The sequence below is a fragment of the Charadrius vociferus genome, unplaced genomic scaffold, assembly GCF_000708025.1.
Source record: "Charadrius vociferus isolate BGI_N301 unplaced genomic scaffold, ASM70802v2 scaffold162, whole genome shotgun sequence".
Lineage (NCBI taxonomy): Eukaryota > Metazoa > Chordata > Aves > Charadriiformes > Charadriidae > Charadrius > Charadrius vociferus.
In genome coordinates this window covers 3,166,192-3,181,335 of record NW_009647236.1, presented here as the reverse complement: position 1 = coordinate 3,181,335, position 15,144 = coordinate 3,166,192, and positions in this window count along the sequence as shown.

Sequence of the window (15,144 nt, the reverse complement as noted above, 5' to 3'; positions counted from 1 at the left end):
CACAGCAAAATCCGTGGTGTAACTCCCAGCTACGCATGCAGCCACAGCTCTGCGTGCCGGGCCTCCCTAAGACTGAGGGAGCAGAGCCGCTCTCCCCCAGCCCCAAGTGAGAGAGGAAGACTGTGGGTACATCAATAGTGTTGGTAATAAATGCAGGTGCATGTGGGGAGGCTTACCAGCCCCGGTTTTAATCTAGCCGAGATGAGACGTTTCCTCCAGAGCACAGGCTGCTCTGCTCGCCCTGTTGCTTGTTACTCACTCTAACACCATGCTAATTAACCCTAGCGCTGCCGAAGGCGTAACTGTGCCCTAAGCGGGGAGAGGAGAGGAAACAGAACGAAGGATTAGTAGTGCCACTATGTGAAGGGAAGAGCAGCTTGCAGTAGCCAAGCTAAAATGAAAGGAAATGCTGAATGCGTTTCAGGCTAGTGAAGTGGAAGAGCTGAAGCCGCTCGCATCAGCTATGGCTTCGATAGATTACGTATAGTGTTGTGGAAAGAGGCCCCACCACCACATCCCCTGCTCAGATTTGACAAGAAAGCCAGTAAAATGTTGGGTCCAAGCCATTCGGGACATCAGGTTAGATTCTGGCAGCTGGTAGATGATGCCTAATGTCTCCAGAAAGATTGTTAACTTTTTATTATGTTTGGCACTGTTAAAGACAAACTTCCCCCCAAATGCCCAGGATAAAGTCGTGGCCTTCCCACTTAGCTATATTTTCAAGTATTTATCAAATACGATTAACTCCTTCCCCCCCACCTGATTTATTCTCCTCTTTTTTTTTTTTTTTGACACTCCCAGCCCTGCACATGCCCAGCCACTGCTGGGATTGCTCCAGCCCAATCCATTTCTATAGGCAGAGGCCCAATAAAGCCTCTGTACAAATGCTTAAGTGTATTGCCCGTAAATCAATGCATCCCCTCAGCTGACAGCTTCTGCAGAGAACACGCAGGTAGTAATAGTAAATGTTTCTTCAAACTTCCCGAACTGATAGCAGGCTCCTGCGAGTGATGCCCCACGGAGACAACCGCCTTTTCCCCCTCATCCCTGTCTCCTTTCAGCATGACGTTACGCTGCGATCAGGATGCAGACCCAAATGCATTAGCCAGAGTCCCTGCGGGGCTGCTACCTCGCACCCGGGTAAACCAACCGCTGCGAGTGTTTCCAGGATTACAGGGCGGCAGACAACTTGAAAAGCACTAGCACAAACTAATGTTTACATTATGAACCCCGCGTTCCCACCTTCTTAAGGCTCCCTACCATCTCCCTGTTTGTAAGCCACTTGAATTTGGGTTTCTTTGAACTGAGCTAACAGAACTCATACATAGTCGTACCAGCAGCAAAATATGTAACAAATACCATCAGCAACAACAGTAGAACAAGCAAAGGAAACAACTGAATTAATGGCTGATATGTTTGCGTCCCTGTAATCTTCCTCCTTCCTTCCCCACGGAGGCCTCTGAAGGGAGCTGCCAGAGCCCTGACTGCAAGGGAGAAGTTACACAGATGAGGAACCACTTCAAAATGACACAAACCTGTTTTATCTGTCAATTAACATGGAGGATGAACAGTCATTTAGCAACAGTGTCACTGAAATTATATTGCTTTGCTTTTGAAGTACATAAATATTTGATTTTCTTTTCCTCAACTTTCTGCTTCTTCCCTTGTTTTAGAACAGAATCTCACAGATTTTAAAATAGATCCATAGCTTTGGGTTTTTTTCTCAGTCACATTCAGCTGGTTTGAAATAAATATCTGAGTGTGTCTGTGTGTATAAGAATTGGCATATATCCTGCCTATAGCTAATAAGAGAAAAAAAAAAAAGCAACAGAGGAAGACACAGAGGATATTGGTACTGGAATATGACAGGTTTCTGTCCCCATTCAGCTGTGGAGTTTTTCCTTTAAAACCTAATAAGACCAATTTTGGGGAAAGGCCCGCAAGCCCCAGGCTCTCGCCACTTGCCAAAAGCCCCGTGCAACGCTGGCAGTAGCCATGAGCCTTCTCTACCTGACCGCAGATGGGTACCCTGGACTCGAGCTTCATGCACAGGTCTGCACCTCTGAAGTACAAGGGGTCTTCACAGCAAGAGCTCTGCTCCTTCAGAGGTCCCAGGGGCTGGGGCCAGGCTGGCCCGAGGGTTGGCAGACCAGCTTGGGGGGGGGGAAGTATCATGCTGACACAAGGTATATTAACTAAGCCAGTTGATTAGCAGCTGCAAGTAGACCTTTGCAATAGGATGATGGACAAATCGCTAAAAATTTGTCTCAACTGGAGCACAAAAAGTGCTTTGTTTCAAAATTTGTCCAGGGTACACATAGAAAACACTGCTAGATATGCTTGTCTTACCTAGGGGAACAGATCAGCTTATTTACACAGTGCTCAGCATTTTACATTTCGGAGGCTGGCTAAATACAAAATTACTCTCTTTTGTGTCCAGTCTCCACAGCAGAGAGTAGCCTGTTGCTCTGAATCAAAACACCTGCTGCCTTAACTCAGGTGCTACAGACAAATCTTTTGCTAGTAAGAGTTGCACGTAACTCGTATCCCCAAACTGGCGAAGGAGAATGCATCATTACACAGGTTATTTTTGTACAAGAGCAAATCCTGACTACTGCCTACGCTGTGTCCTTAGGGATATCATAACATTCTTGAGCCCCATAAGCAAAACCTCACATCTGTGTAAAGGATTTATAAACATTAACCCAGGATTGAGAGGGCTTCTGAAAAAATGGATGCTAGATGGTATCCATGGTCACACTAACAATGAAGCAGGGTTTACCACTTAGAGTTTGCCCTCAAGGGTACACAACTGTTTAATGCTTTAGAGGAAAAAAAAAAAACAAACCAAACACAAGCTGTCTTAAACAAACCAGGTAAACCTGAGGATTTCTGCTCTGTGAGGATCTCTACTGCAGGAACGTTGCAGAAATTTTCCTGCTGAGGGCTGTGGGAAACATGCTGCCCAGCAAGAAGGATACAGGACGTGAACACGCAGCGAGGCTGTTTCAGGCTGCAGTTCCACAACGGTTTTAACCACTGCTGCAGCATCACTTTCGTCCCATCTCTAGCCGTGTGGTCTTACCTGCTCCCTTCTCCTGCAAACCCTCTCCTGGGCAAGAATAGGAATTCATTAGTGCTGACTTACATCAGTTAAAATGATTGTGGAGCAGTGTCCTTGGAGATCATTGTGCTTGGAAAAATGCACTTCTGAACAGTTCCCCCTGTGAGTTGGTTTCTAGCAGCTCCTGTATGGTGGAGGATCATGAGATTGCCGAAACTACTAAGTTTCCACAAAGTGTTTTGATTTCAACAAAATGGTATTTGCTAATGAGAATCTGTTTCGGTGGAAAACTCCCAACTGCTCTCTCTGGCAGAAAATTGGGGAAAAAAGAAGAAAAAAACCCACTAATACTCTTGTATACAAAAAGATGTTTCGAGGTAAAGAGGAAAAAAAAAATCAAATATTTGTTCTTTTAACAGTAGAGACTTGGAGCAGAGAGGAACAAGGTAATTTCACATGTTCCTGTGAACAAGCTGCTGCAAATAGCTTCCCTAGATAATAAGTAGAAACGAGTGAGAAGAAATGGATAGGGGAAGATCTATAATAGTGCAAAGAAACGTGTGATCAGCCAGGGAATTCCTCTTAGGAGCCTTGTAGAGAATATCGTATTTGCCAGACCAGATCAGACCACTGGGCCAATCAAGTGCAATTTAAGCATTAAGTGTAACAGCTTGATAAATCTAGGTCAATGCACCTACACGCAGGTACAAGTTTAATACCACTTCATTAGCAGAACTGCAGCACCTAACACAGAGCGTATCTACAGGTCCTGGAAGAGAGAAACTATTGGCATTTATGGGATTGCACAATTAAATCCATGAGTTTCTCTTAACGAGTGACCAGAAATTGGTCCCACTTTACAATTTCTACTCTGCAGCAGCAGACGGTGCTGATGCTCCAAATATAAGTGGAAAACAGTATCGCAAAAGCTCCTCTGGCCAGTGTGTAACACCCTGCAGGAAGAGGCTGGAGAGACAAGAGCTCTGCCTTTTTGAGCCCTTGCATTCAATCAGCCTTCACTGGAAATGTATTATCTTAGTGTGCAGCAGACCTACAATTATTATTATATGTTCTCAAGAACCAACCCTGACCTGTTTAAATCCACCTTGGTACCTTGTGGCTCTGCCACAACCCAACACAAAGGGGGATTTTATCTCTGCACTTACTTCAGAGTACTACACAGGACTTTGCTTCTGGAACTTACTTAATGAGCAAAAAAAATCCTGAGGTTTTTCAGGTATGCTTTTAGGGTCTCGTCTCCATAAGCAGGGGGTGGGAAGACCACAAGATCCTTGACTGCCCTGGCTGGCAGCTGGGAAAGGGGGATTGATGGGGCGGTGCTCTGCTCTCCTGAGACCATGAAGAGACAACAAGGTTCTTTATTAAAAAAAAAAAAAAAAATTGGCAGTGCTAGATCACAGAACCACAGCATTAGATCCCCAGTTCCTTCCCCCACAAGTGTGAAGGGTGCAGTATTTTTTTCTTTGGCTCCTTCCCTGACCACCACCCGTGACTCCGAGACTGGTCCAGGCTTCCCACTGCACTAGTCCCCAGGCCACGCAGCTGAAACGGTAAAGAGGCCTCTCCGTACCACCATCACCCGCGTCTGAGTTATTCGTACGAGCTGCAAGCCAGCATGCTCAGGTGCGTCTATACTACACAGCGACCTCTCCCAGGACTGCAGCACAGCCATACATCAGACCAGGACTAATGACAGTCTGTTGGATACTTCCACCACAAAGCCGTTGTGCCACCTTCCAGACAAGCCATCACGCTCATAGAACTGCAGTACACTTATATTTTGGCAGCCACCCAAGATGCACAGAGAACAGGAAGAAATATAAGCACACAAAAGGCATAGCGTGGTGTTGAACCCTAGCAAGGTCAGGACAAAACCTACTTGCAGTCAAGAAACTAGCCAAAATCCACCTCTTCAGTTGCTCTGTTGTAGATCTACCTGTTTTCCTCAGAAATAACTTTCAAGAGCTGCTAACACAAATCCAGATTTAATATAAGTGCAAAAAAGCCCCATAGGCACATAATATGTCTTTTGGAAATGAAAAGTGGTCCAAGAGATCTAATCAGCTGAAAGGCAATTTGTTACTGAGGCTGCCAGATGCAGATGAACTCTGCAGGGCTCGCTGGCTCCAGACGTGCCCATCTAACCTACCCAACCTGCATAGCCAAAGTGTCATCAGACTAAGCCTTTGAAAATCCTGGCTAGCAGCCCTTCCACCTATTCCTTGAGTGCTCCGCTCCAGGTTTTTGTGACCTGACCATTATTATCCAAAATGCTACTTTCACCTGAGTAAGCCCATAATCCTTTCAAGATGGCTTTGTCTATACAAGTGTCTTTTTATAGACAACATCTGTCTACAGAATATGAAGTTCAAAAGCCTCCATGCACTTTGCTGTAACATACATGATGATGTTCTAGAAATACATCTGTGTTGAAAGAGTATCTGACTCTGAAATGGGAACAGTGGATAAAGGGAGAAAATGCTTCCTACTTGTCCTGTAATAATAAGGGCTGCACTAAACAGGGAAATACTAGACTAGAGAAAGACGGCCTTGGCAATAACAAGAACAACAATTTGCAGGCTAAAATTGTCACCTTGCACTCACTTCTTCCAGGAAGCAGGACTAGAGGATTTTGCAAAATGAGTATCAGATACAAGCTAGGGGAAAGAGCAGAGAAGGAGCTGCACATCAAGAGTGACAGCACATGCAGGGAATACAAGCAAGGATGTAGCACAAGCACTCTCATTCTCAAACACTGTCTCTCCCCCCGAAAACAGAACATCCCTCCCGTGCCCTCATCGGCCAGGTTTCTGACATGTCAGATAGCCTAGAGTCAGTCGCAAGGCAGCTTTCACATGTGTCTGTGTGCAGCTTTCACGTGTGTCTGTGCATGCACGGGCTGGGAGTGGGACACACTAAGAAGCAGCCAGAGAGCAGGGGGCTTTGAGCCCAGAGAATGGAAGTGAGAGCAGAACAGGGTGGTAAGCATGGGGCTAACATGAGCTTGGATAGCACTGGGGTCCCTGGGAGGAGGAAGGACAGACAAAACGGACCGAAGGTAGTGTTGGACATGGGGAGAAGGCTGCAGCTTGTTTCAGCTTGGATTTGCCCCCATCCTTATCCTTTTCTCCTCTTACTGTGTTTTTTTGCTTTCATTCGCCTTGCATTGCTCATCAAACTGCATGCTAAAAAGCACCATATCCCTATGCCTGTGCTCCGTTCCCTTAATTCAAAGCCAGCCTTCATCACCATGCTGTGCCCATCCCTAACAAGCCCTGAAAGGCACAGATCAGACCTTTCGACTCTCATGCGGATGTCACCTAATGAAGACATCTATAAATATGGGCACATTAGAGCTCACCATCTGGCTGTGCCTCTTGGATGGCTCCGCTCCCCACAGATCAGTGGGCATGGAGACCGCTGCGGCCAACCAATTATTCCTCCCATCTCCTGCTCCGGCACTCACGGGCACGGATGCCCTCAGCAACACCGCAAGTGGCCGGTGGCCGAGGCCACGGGCTGAGCGGCGTGCCATTTGGCAAAGGGAAGCAGTCAGCCAAGCCCGCATCGCGCAGCCCCTCCACACACCATTCCCTGGGCTGGCGGCACCGGCACGCTCGCCAGCCTCTTTCCCCTGAAGGTCCCCAGTCTTGTTCACGCACCCCAGCAGCACCGCAAGGGCGATGAGCCTTTCTGACCCCCCTTCTTCTTTCCTCCCCTATGTATCAACCAGCTTCAGCCTCACTGTCAATCTCAACCATGTTTTTCCCTCTTCTCATCTGCCCCTGACACACCCTTCTCTGAGACAGCACCAGGCACAAGTTTTCTGTCCGCTGGTCAAAATGATAAATTGAAAATATTTCTTTCCAGGAAGACTCAGACCCGTCATTTAATTTTTTGCTTGTTTGGATTGATTCTTTTTTAGAAAAACAATCTTTTATATCAGCTGAAAAAAGTTATTTGACCTGCATGAAAAAAACCCTACCTTTTCTTTCCAAGCTTTTTTTTTTAAAAAAATAAAGTTTTCCAAAACAACACTGTCACTGCAAATCAAGAAACTAAAATAGTTCATCTTCTCCAAATAATTTCTCCATGTTTTCCTCCCCCAAAATAAGCACGACACAGAAAGAGCACAAACCCTCCCCAAACTGTGTGTTCAGGAAGGCAAAACAGCACTCTTGCCGACATTGTTCCACCTTCCTACTTTCCCCCCCGTTTTTCCCTATATTCCTCTGCCCGTTCCCAAACACCATCGCAGTTGCCAGGCCAAGCTCTTGGAGAGGTGCCTGCACACAGAAAAGTTCACTGAACTGCCGCAGCACATTTTGCTCCCTGAATAGACTGTAGCCACAGGACACCTAAGAAGATCGTATTTTCTTTGAAGTACATGAATATTTGATATCCTCCCTCCTTTCCTCCTTGCCTTAATTATTCTCTTATTTTGAAACACCAGCTTGCATGCAATATTTAAATAAAGCTGTTTTCAGAGCCACAAGCAGCTTGAAACAGTCAAGCCTCTCAAAATATATTGCAAGTGCTGTACATCCTCCTGTTCAGCACATAAGTGGCAGAGAGCATGGCACAACCTGGGGAATCCATACAGGACTGGGGGTTGCAAAGGCAGCCTTTCCCTTCTGGAAAGCTTGGGTTTCCTCACCAGATAAATCTGTGCACGTGAGATGAGACACAGTGTCTCAGCCTGTTCCCCAGCCACCCCGTGCAAAACCCTGAAGCGTCTGGCACAGCGAACTTTGCTCAGGAAAGTGTCTGGAAATGCAGAGGATGCAGCCGGTTAGAATTGAAGTGGGCAATGAGGGGAAAAATATTGAACTTCGCAATTTGGAAAAACAATAGCTGCTGCAGGGCAAGGAAGAGAAGGCAAACACATACAGAATTTTCTATACATAGAGTTATATATGGATAATTATATGCATACATACATGTATCTACATAAATACATATAAAAGGGTTCAGAGGGTTTGGGTGACTCAGCAGCTCTACAGACATACACGGCCAGATCACACAAATCTTTGCCAAGTTCCGCCAGCTGCAAGGATTTGGCCTGGCCACATTTCCACAAGCCTGTTTTATGGGACATGTTTGAGAGGATGTCCAGGCTCCCATTTGCTGTGAGTCGTGACATTTTGATACCAAAACTTTAGGTGATCTAGAGAACCACTGGACACCTGTAGGTGTCGAGACCCAAGTGACACTAACTGCTCATCAGGAGGTGGGATGCTGCCTGTCCTCAAGCGAGTGGCTGCACTGCTTCAGGTTTACGGCTATGGCACAATGCTCAGGGCTGGGGCTGGGTTGCTTTTGGGCAGCTGTACCCCTGAGTTGTCGGCTGTGCATTACACCAGAGAATGGATGTTAACAGGGATAGCCACACACTTGCACCAGGTGAGGGTGCTACAGACCTGGCAGCTGTTCCAGCTGCTTGAGTGATGGTCCTGGATTATTTGGAGGTGCTTCCCTGAACAGCCGAGAGAAAAGGAAACGAAGCGTGCCTCTGCACAGGTCAGGGGAGGCCATGCGCCATAAATGTGCGTGCAGGTGGATGAATAGCTGTGCCCACAGACGCTTACAAGTAGGGCAAGGAGTAAACATGCATATTTGAAAACTCATCCATCTCTATTACAAAAATGAGTCATCTCGTCCTAATACCACTTTTAACTTTGCGGAGGCTTAGATCAGACACAGAAGGTAGCTGGGAGGTTGTAAAAGCACTGTCTGAAAATCTCAGGACCGAGCGTCCTGAGGTTTGATTGAGGGTCCCCAGTTGAGGTGGAGTAATTCCCAAGGCACTCTGCTGGGAATGTGCACATGACCAGTAACAGGGGCATGTGACAACTTCCCAAATCAGCCTGGGGGAAAAAGTCACATTCCTCAGCTCTTGCCTGATGGTGCATCTCTGAATCAGCCCTTCATTATCATCTGCAATAGATTTTGTGCTCTTAATACCTTGTAAAATCTCCATGCAGTGTCCACATCCCTTGCCTATAAAACCTCAGCAAAGGTGAAAGCTGCTGTGAGGAGGAAACTTTAACCTAATGGAGAGATGCTTATAGAGAGCTGGAAAAGTTACTAATGTCTCCCTGTGTCTGAATGTATTTCCTTTTTTGCAATGAAGATTTCTAACACCTTATTCTCGGGCCAATGCTGCTCAGTATTTCTGGGTGAGAAGAAGTGGAATTTTAACCGGGTCCTACACAAGGGCCAAGGGAACACATTTTTAAATGAACTGAAGGAGATAGCCAAGTGCAAACCTTTCAAAGGCAAAAAGAGAGATTCTTAAACAAGTTCCATAGGCAGAAAATGCCACCCTACAAACAGCTTTACATTGCAGGGACATACCATGCTCCGGTTGCCCCACGAGGCACAGAGGTTGCAAATTTTATGCTTTAACTTTGTACAGCCAAGGTGACCTTCTCCTCTCTCCCATGCATTAACCAAGAGACAGGACTAATACGATACATGTGCCAGCAGCTACAGAAAGCAGAGCGAAGACTACAGCACGATGAGTACTCTGACAGAAGCACGGAGCGCAATATTTATTTACTGCCTGTCAATGTCTAGCCTGGATGGGATGCTGCATCTCCATCCATAGCCATTATGAAGTGCTCATTAGACATTAACGGGATGGGACTTTGTTGTGATCCAGTCATGAGTTGATAGGAAAAGGGGCAGCAAGCAGCAGTGAAGAAATCCAAAGTAAAAAGGAACGACAATCAGCTGCTGCAATAGTTACGGTCAGTAATGAGTTGGCTGGCTAGCGTGCATCACCACTGCTTTCTAGTAACTGGAATTAGGAGCAGAGCCATGTGTCGGGGGCTCCATACTGTCAGCTGTTAGCAGAGAGATTGATTTAACACCAGCATCAATGGCACTAGCTTTGGCAAAGGAGAAATTCCCCTCCTAGCTGCCAGGCAACCACAGCATAAAACACACTGGTACCAGTGGCCAAACAGCCAGCACGGCTAGCGACCCCTTGCCAAGGCAAGGCCCACATTGAAACGCAGCTTTATTAAACACAACAGGCTTAACACTATGGAAGACTTCAAAACTGCTGTGTACACGATGCACATGGAAAAAGATTCAGGAATAACCCACTACCATTGCAGAGACGAAGTGGAGCATCCCCGCCATACCCTGCCTGGGAGCACAGGCAAGAGCACAGCTCCAACCAACCACTGCAGCCCTGTTTGCTTCACCCTAGTGCTGGGGGTCGAGGTGGGGAGGGGGGGGAACTGGGAGTGGGCAGGTCCCCCTACTGGGAAACACAGTCTGTAGGAGAGAAAAGAAATCGTCTCTCTGACAGGCCAGAATGAGGACAGCAAAGAGAAAACCTTCAGGGAAAATTGCAGTGTTTCTTCCCAGAATGAGCCCGGACTCTGAAATCGGCACACAATACATGAGATTGAACACTTGCAGGCCTGGGCCTGTTATTGAAGTAATCTTGGGTAGAAAACAAAGACCAAATCATGAACTTCGTGTTTACCTTAAGAAATAGATTACTGTTATTCTCCAGCTTAGTTGACTGGAATTACCTAGAGAAGTTCAGCCACAAAAGTCTTTTCAGAAAAGTGTAAAAGCCATAAAATATGTTTTCTCAGAGTTGGTTCCTCTCTGCAGCCATACCGTCTACTCAGCAGAGTGATTAACATGACAGCTCACTACATTTTAGCAAAGCTAAAAGATACACAGTCTATTTTTTAAACTAAGATCTTTTTGCTGCATCTTTCATTTTGGGTACATATGATTTATGGAGAAGCCAGCTTGGCTTCCAGGTCCCAAGATGGACTATTGGTCTGGAAGTGAAGGGAGAAGAAAAAACCCCAAAACCACCTATCTTCCTCACAGGTAAAGTGACAGGAACTTTCCTGGAGTCAGTAAGGAACAAGCAACCGGTTCTAAGGGGCTCTGCTTACTCAACCTCTGTATAAAACTGAATTGTACTTAAAAAATCTGCAACTACATTTTCTTTCTGGGAAGCCTCCTGCTCATCCTTGGGAACCAAAGCTGGAGAGGTAAAGACTGAGACTGGATTTATACACAGGGAACATGGCCAGAAACAGCAATGGGAACAGAAGGAAAAATTTTCATATAATTTCCTCCTCCTCCTCCTCCTCCTCCCCCTCTCCCCCCAACTATGTTTCCTCAGATTTCCTCAGCTCAAAGCAACCAGCCTAATTCACACCAAGAAAGACTAGAGCAGAAGGCAACTACAAGAAACTGAAGTGTGGTTGCGGAGGTGGGTGTTAAAAACACATACAGCCACACACCAAACTGACATTTGTGATCTTGCCAGACTTGTGTGGCACAAAGCTCCTGCAAAGGAAGGGGTGGGGGGGTGGAAATGAAGACAGACAGACCAGGCTCCTTGCAGCATACACTTCATACAGCGTTTCAGCGAGGAGGCTCAGGGGTAAGATTTTGGGCTTCTTTGCCTCTCTCAGTGAAGAGGGTCAGGATTTTTTTCACATGGGGGTGAGCTGAGAGGGAGTGTTTGGGTACAGGCAGACACATGTGTGCCTCTGTACAGCATCTCGGGGAAAGGGGGCAGTAGCCAGCTTATCCTTCTGCCTGTTGTCAAACAGATAATTGTTCTAAAACAGCTGGGGCAGACAATAGCATCTTTAATGGCCCAGCTTAAATGCAGTCGTGACAGAAATCATAATATTTTTTAATCTCCCTTTCCCCAGCCTTCCTGGAAATTCATTTTTAATGACTGCAGTTGGCTTTCATTTTTGCTCTTGTTTTTAATTCAGATAACTTCTTGTGTCGTGCAGCTTCCCTCTCCAGCCCCCAACACTCCCCGTAAATGAAAGGCTTCAATATTTCAAATGCCAAACTAACACCAGATGGTAGCAGAAACAGTGGGATAGTCTGGTTCACCAGTTCTTGCCACCTTGTTCCGGGACTAATCAAAGATCCCATACGCCCAATAGGTAAGTACTGGGGACAGGGTTTGATCCATCCTTAAGGCACTTAATATTAAGTTCTCCCTTACCACCAAGACCCAAGCAGCACATATCTCCCCACGACCCTCCCCACACAGCCGATCTTCAAATGTTTCAATCCAAAGTAGTAAAAGGAGATAATGGCATCTTTGACACTCAAGGTCAGCTCATTGCTCCTGCAAAGTATCACAACTCCATGGTTATTTTCTGTTGCTGCACATTTAAACAAAGGTAGGAAAAATCACTGTATTTTCTCCAGAGTTTAAAAAAATGCTTAATTTAATTGTTGTTCTTTCATGACAAACCATTTTAGGAAGTTCCTATGGAAATGTTAGAAAACATTTATAATTGAAACTTATATGCATGAAAATAATTGCTACTTTTTGGGGAATAATTAAGTTTACAGCAAAGCTTCACTAAGGTTTTGCCTTCCTCTACCCTGCGGCACCCCACGACCTCCCAGCCTAGAGTTCCCCTCATGCATGTCATTCTGGATTCTAACCACAGACACATGACACTGGCATCATCATAGTCCCCTTGTCTAAAATTGACCATTTCTTCAGCCCTGTTTTGTTTGCACCTACGCCTTCACACCTCAGAATCCACTGCTCCGATTTAGGCAACAGAATAAAAATGCTATAAAGCTTAATTTATTTTCATTGCCCCATACATGGCTAAATTTGGCTCTTGGGTATCGTGTCTTTTTTTTTTGTTACGTATTTCACATTGAAGAAAGCAAAATTCATACCTTCTCGATGAAATTTTCATGAACTATGCATTGCCTGGTGCTATATATTCAGCAATATTAACTACCGCAGCTGTTTACATTCAGGAGGTTTCTCCCAGCCCCAGGAAGGACAAAATTTATTTGTATATACTAAAAGAATTTAAGTTTCCAGAAAATGCTATGGTCACCTCAGAATATGACTCAGTAACCCAGCTGGAGGTCATCATCCTAGAGTAGGAGGAACATATCCATCATGCATCAATCAACTGTCACTTGGCACTTATGCACGGCAATATTTAAATAAGCCCCTCAGAAACTGAACTCCTTATTGCTAAACACCTAAATGGTTGGCCTTATAGATTCAGTCCAAATGCTTGACTGGCAGTTGCTGGGGCTACAAGATGAAGGATCCCACCCTCACACATCCATCCAGCGTTCAGCATCAGTTGCACAATTAGGACTTTGCTACTGTCTTCAGCATGAATTTGCTCAGAGGGCAAATGGCTGGGGGAGAGGTAAGCAGCAGGGGTGAACTTAAAACACAACTGTACTGTAAAATGAGACAGGCTGGAGCCTGTGCTGCTGAGCACCATGCTATACCCCCCCGGGGATAATTCAGGATCCAAGATGTGGACAAATGAAATGTCTAATTCAGTAATGAAGAGGGGGGAAAAAAAAGCCTCTTATTTCAGTGATTTAGGTCAGGTTTAGCATGAGTTCAGGGCCATATCCATATACCACACTGATGGACTGGGGTTAAGTCAAAACAGCATTACCTGAAAATGGGTACCATTAGCAAGAAACTACCTGCTAAAAATCTTATTCCAAAACTCACATCATCTGAACTGTCACTTTGGCAGGAATAACAGGAAGAGAAAGTTCGAAAAACCAAACCAAACAACCCATTACTGGGCCAATGCTACAAACTAATCAGCACAAACTATGGTTTAACAAAACACCTCTCTTCCACCAAGTCACGAAAGAAAGACAAAATAAGCCAGGTCCAGTGAACCTCAGAAAAGGAGCAGGGCTGGTAGTCAATGCTCTTCAAGGAAGGGGCCAACCCACTTACAGAGACACAAAGCATCTTCAGCTGATCTGCACCCCAGACTTGGATGGTGGCATTTCCTTTTGGAGGACCTCAGGATGGAAGTTTTACTAGTCCTGGAGTGTAGGCAACCCAGATATAATTTAATTTTTCCTTTTTTATTAGCACCCAGGAGGCTTCTAGTGAGAACTCCTTGTTGCACTTCACCTACACGTGGTCAGGTACAGCCCTGAAGGGAAAAAAGAGCAAAACTTAACTCGGCACTTCACAGATGGGAAAATAAGGCATGAAAGATTCATTGCCGTACACAAGATCACACTGGAAATTTGGGGCAGAGCTCACAACTACAGATGGCAAGTCCAGAGCCTGTGCTAAGGATACCCATCTAAGGCATTGAATCCACAGGGTGCTAAATAGGAAGAGAGCCCAAGGAAGGCAAGAGCTTTGTGAAGGCAGCTCTGCTGAAGAGGCATAACCATATTTGATTCAGAGATGGACGACACAGTGGGCCAACAATGGACATCAACAGCAGTGCAGGCATGAAACCCAAGGGGGCTGAGAGGTGATTAAATTAGGAGGCAATCAATCTGGAAAAAAAAAAAGGCAACTCTCCCTCCCGCTGTGATGGAGAACCTGTGGGATCCACGGCTGCAGGAGGCTGTCAGCTCAGATACCGCGACTGGATAATTTTGGGAGAAATAACTACATTGAAAGCTATGCTGAACACATGTGAAGGGGAATTCAGGGCATCAAGGCCTGTAAAGAGAAGGAAAGAAACGCTTTCCCCGTTCTTGCACAGTGTTGTACAATTAGGCAGATGCACATGTTCTCCTCTGAAGCATGCAGGATGGGCTGTAGCCTGCGCTGCTGTGGGGCTGCGCGATGCAGGGAGGGACAGATGGGCCAAATGGACCTGATCCGAAAAGGGAAATTCTACCTTCCCCTCATCAAGAGGGTAAATGAGAAGGGAGGAGAAGGAAGGGGAAGAGCAGGAGGAGGAAGATAAAAAGAGAGCAAAGAGAAAGGAAAGGCAGGGGGAGATTAAGGAAGACAGACTAGATAAACAGAGGGGAAAAAACAGAGCCCTAAAAGGTGTGATTAAAAAAGCCACAGTGTTTTTCTTCATTCAGTAGCGACACTGCAGACCACATCTGTGTCCAAACGACTGAATGCAAACGTCAGGTCACACAGCACTGCCTGTGCCTGTCAGGGTCCACTGCCTGCCCTCACTTCCTCCCCCCAAACCACGCAGGATCGCAGCACTCTGCCATCGCTTGCCCTAGCAGGCAAGGCAGGGACTAGCATGCAGTGCCACTGAGGT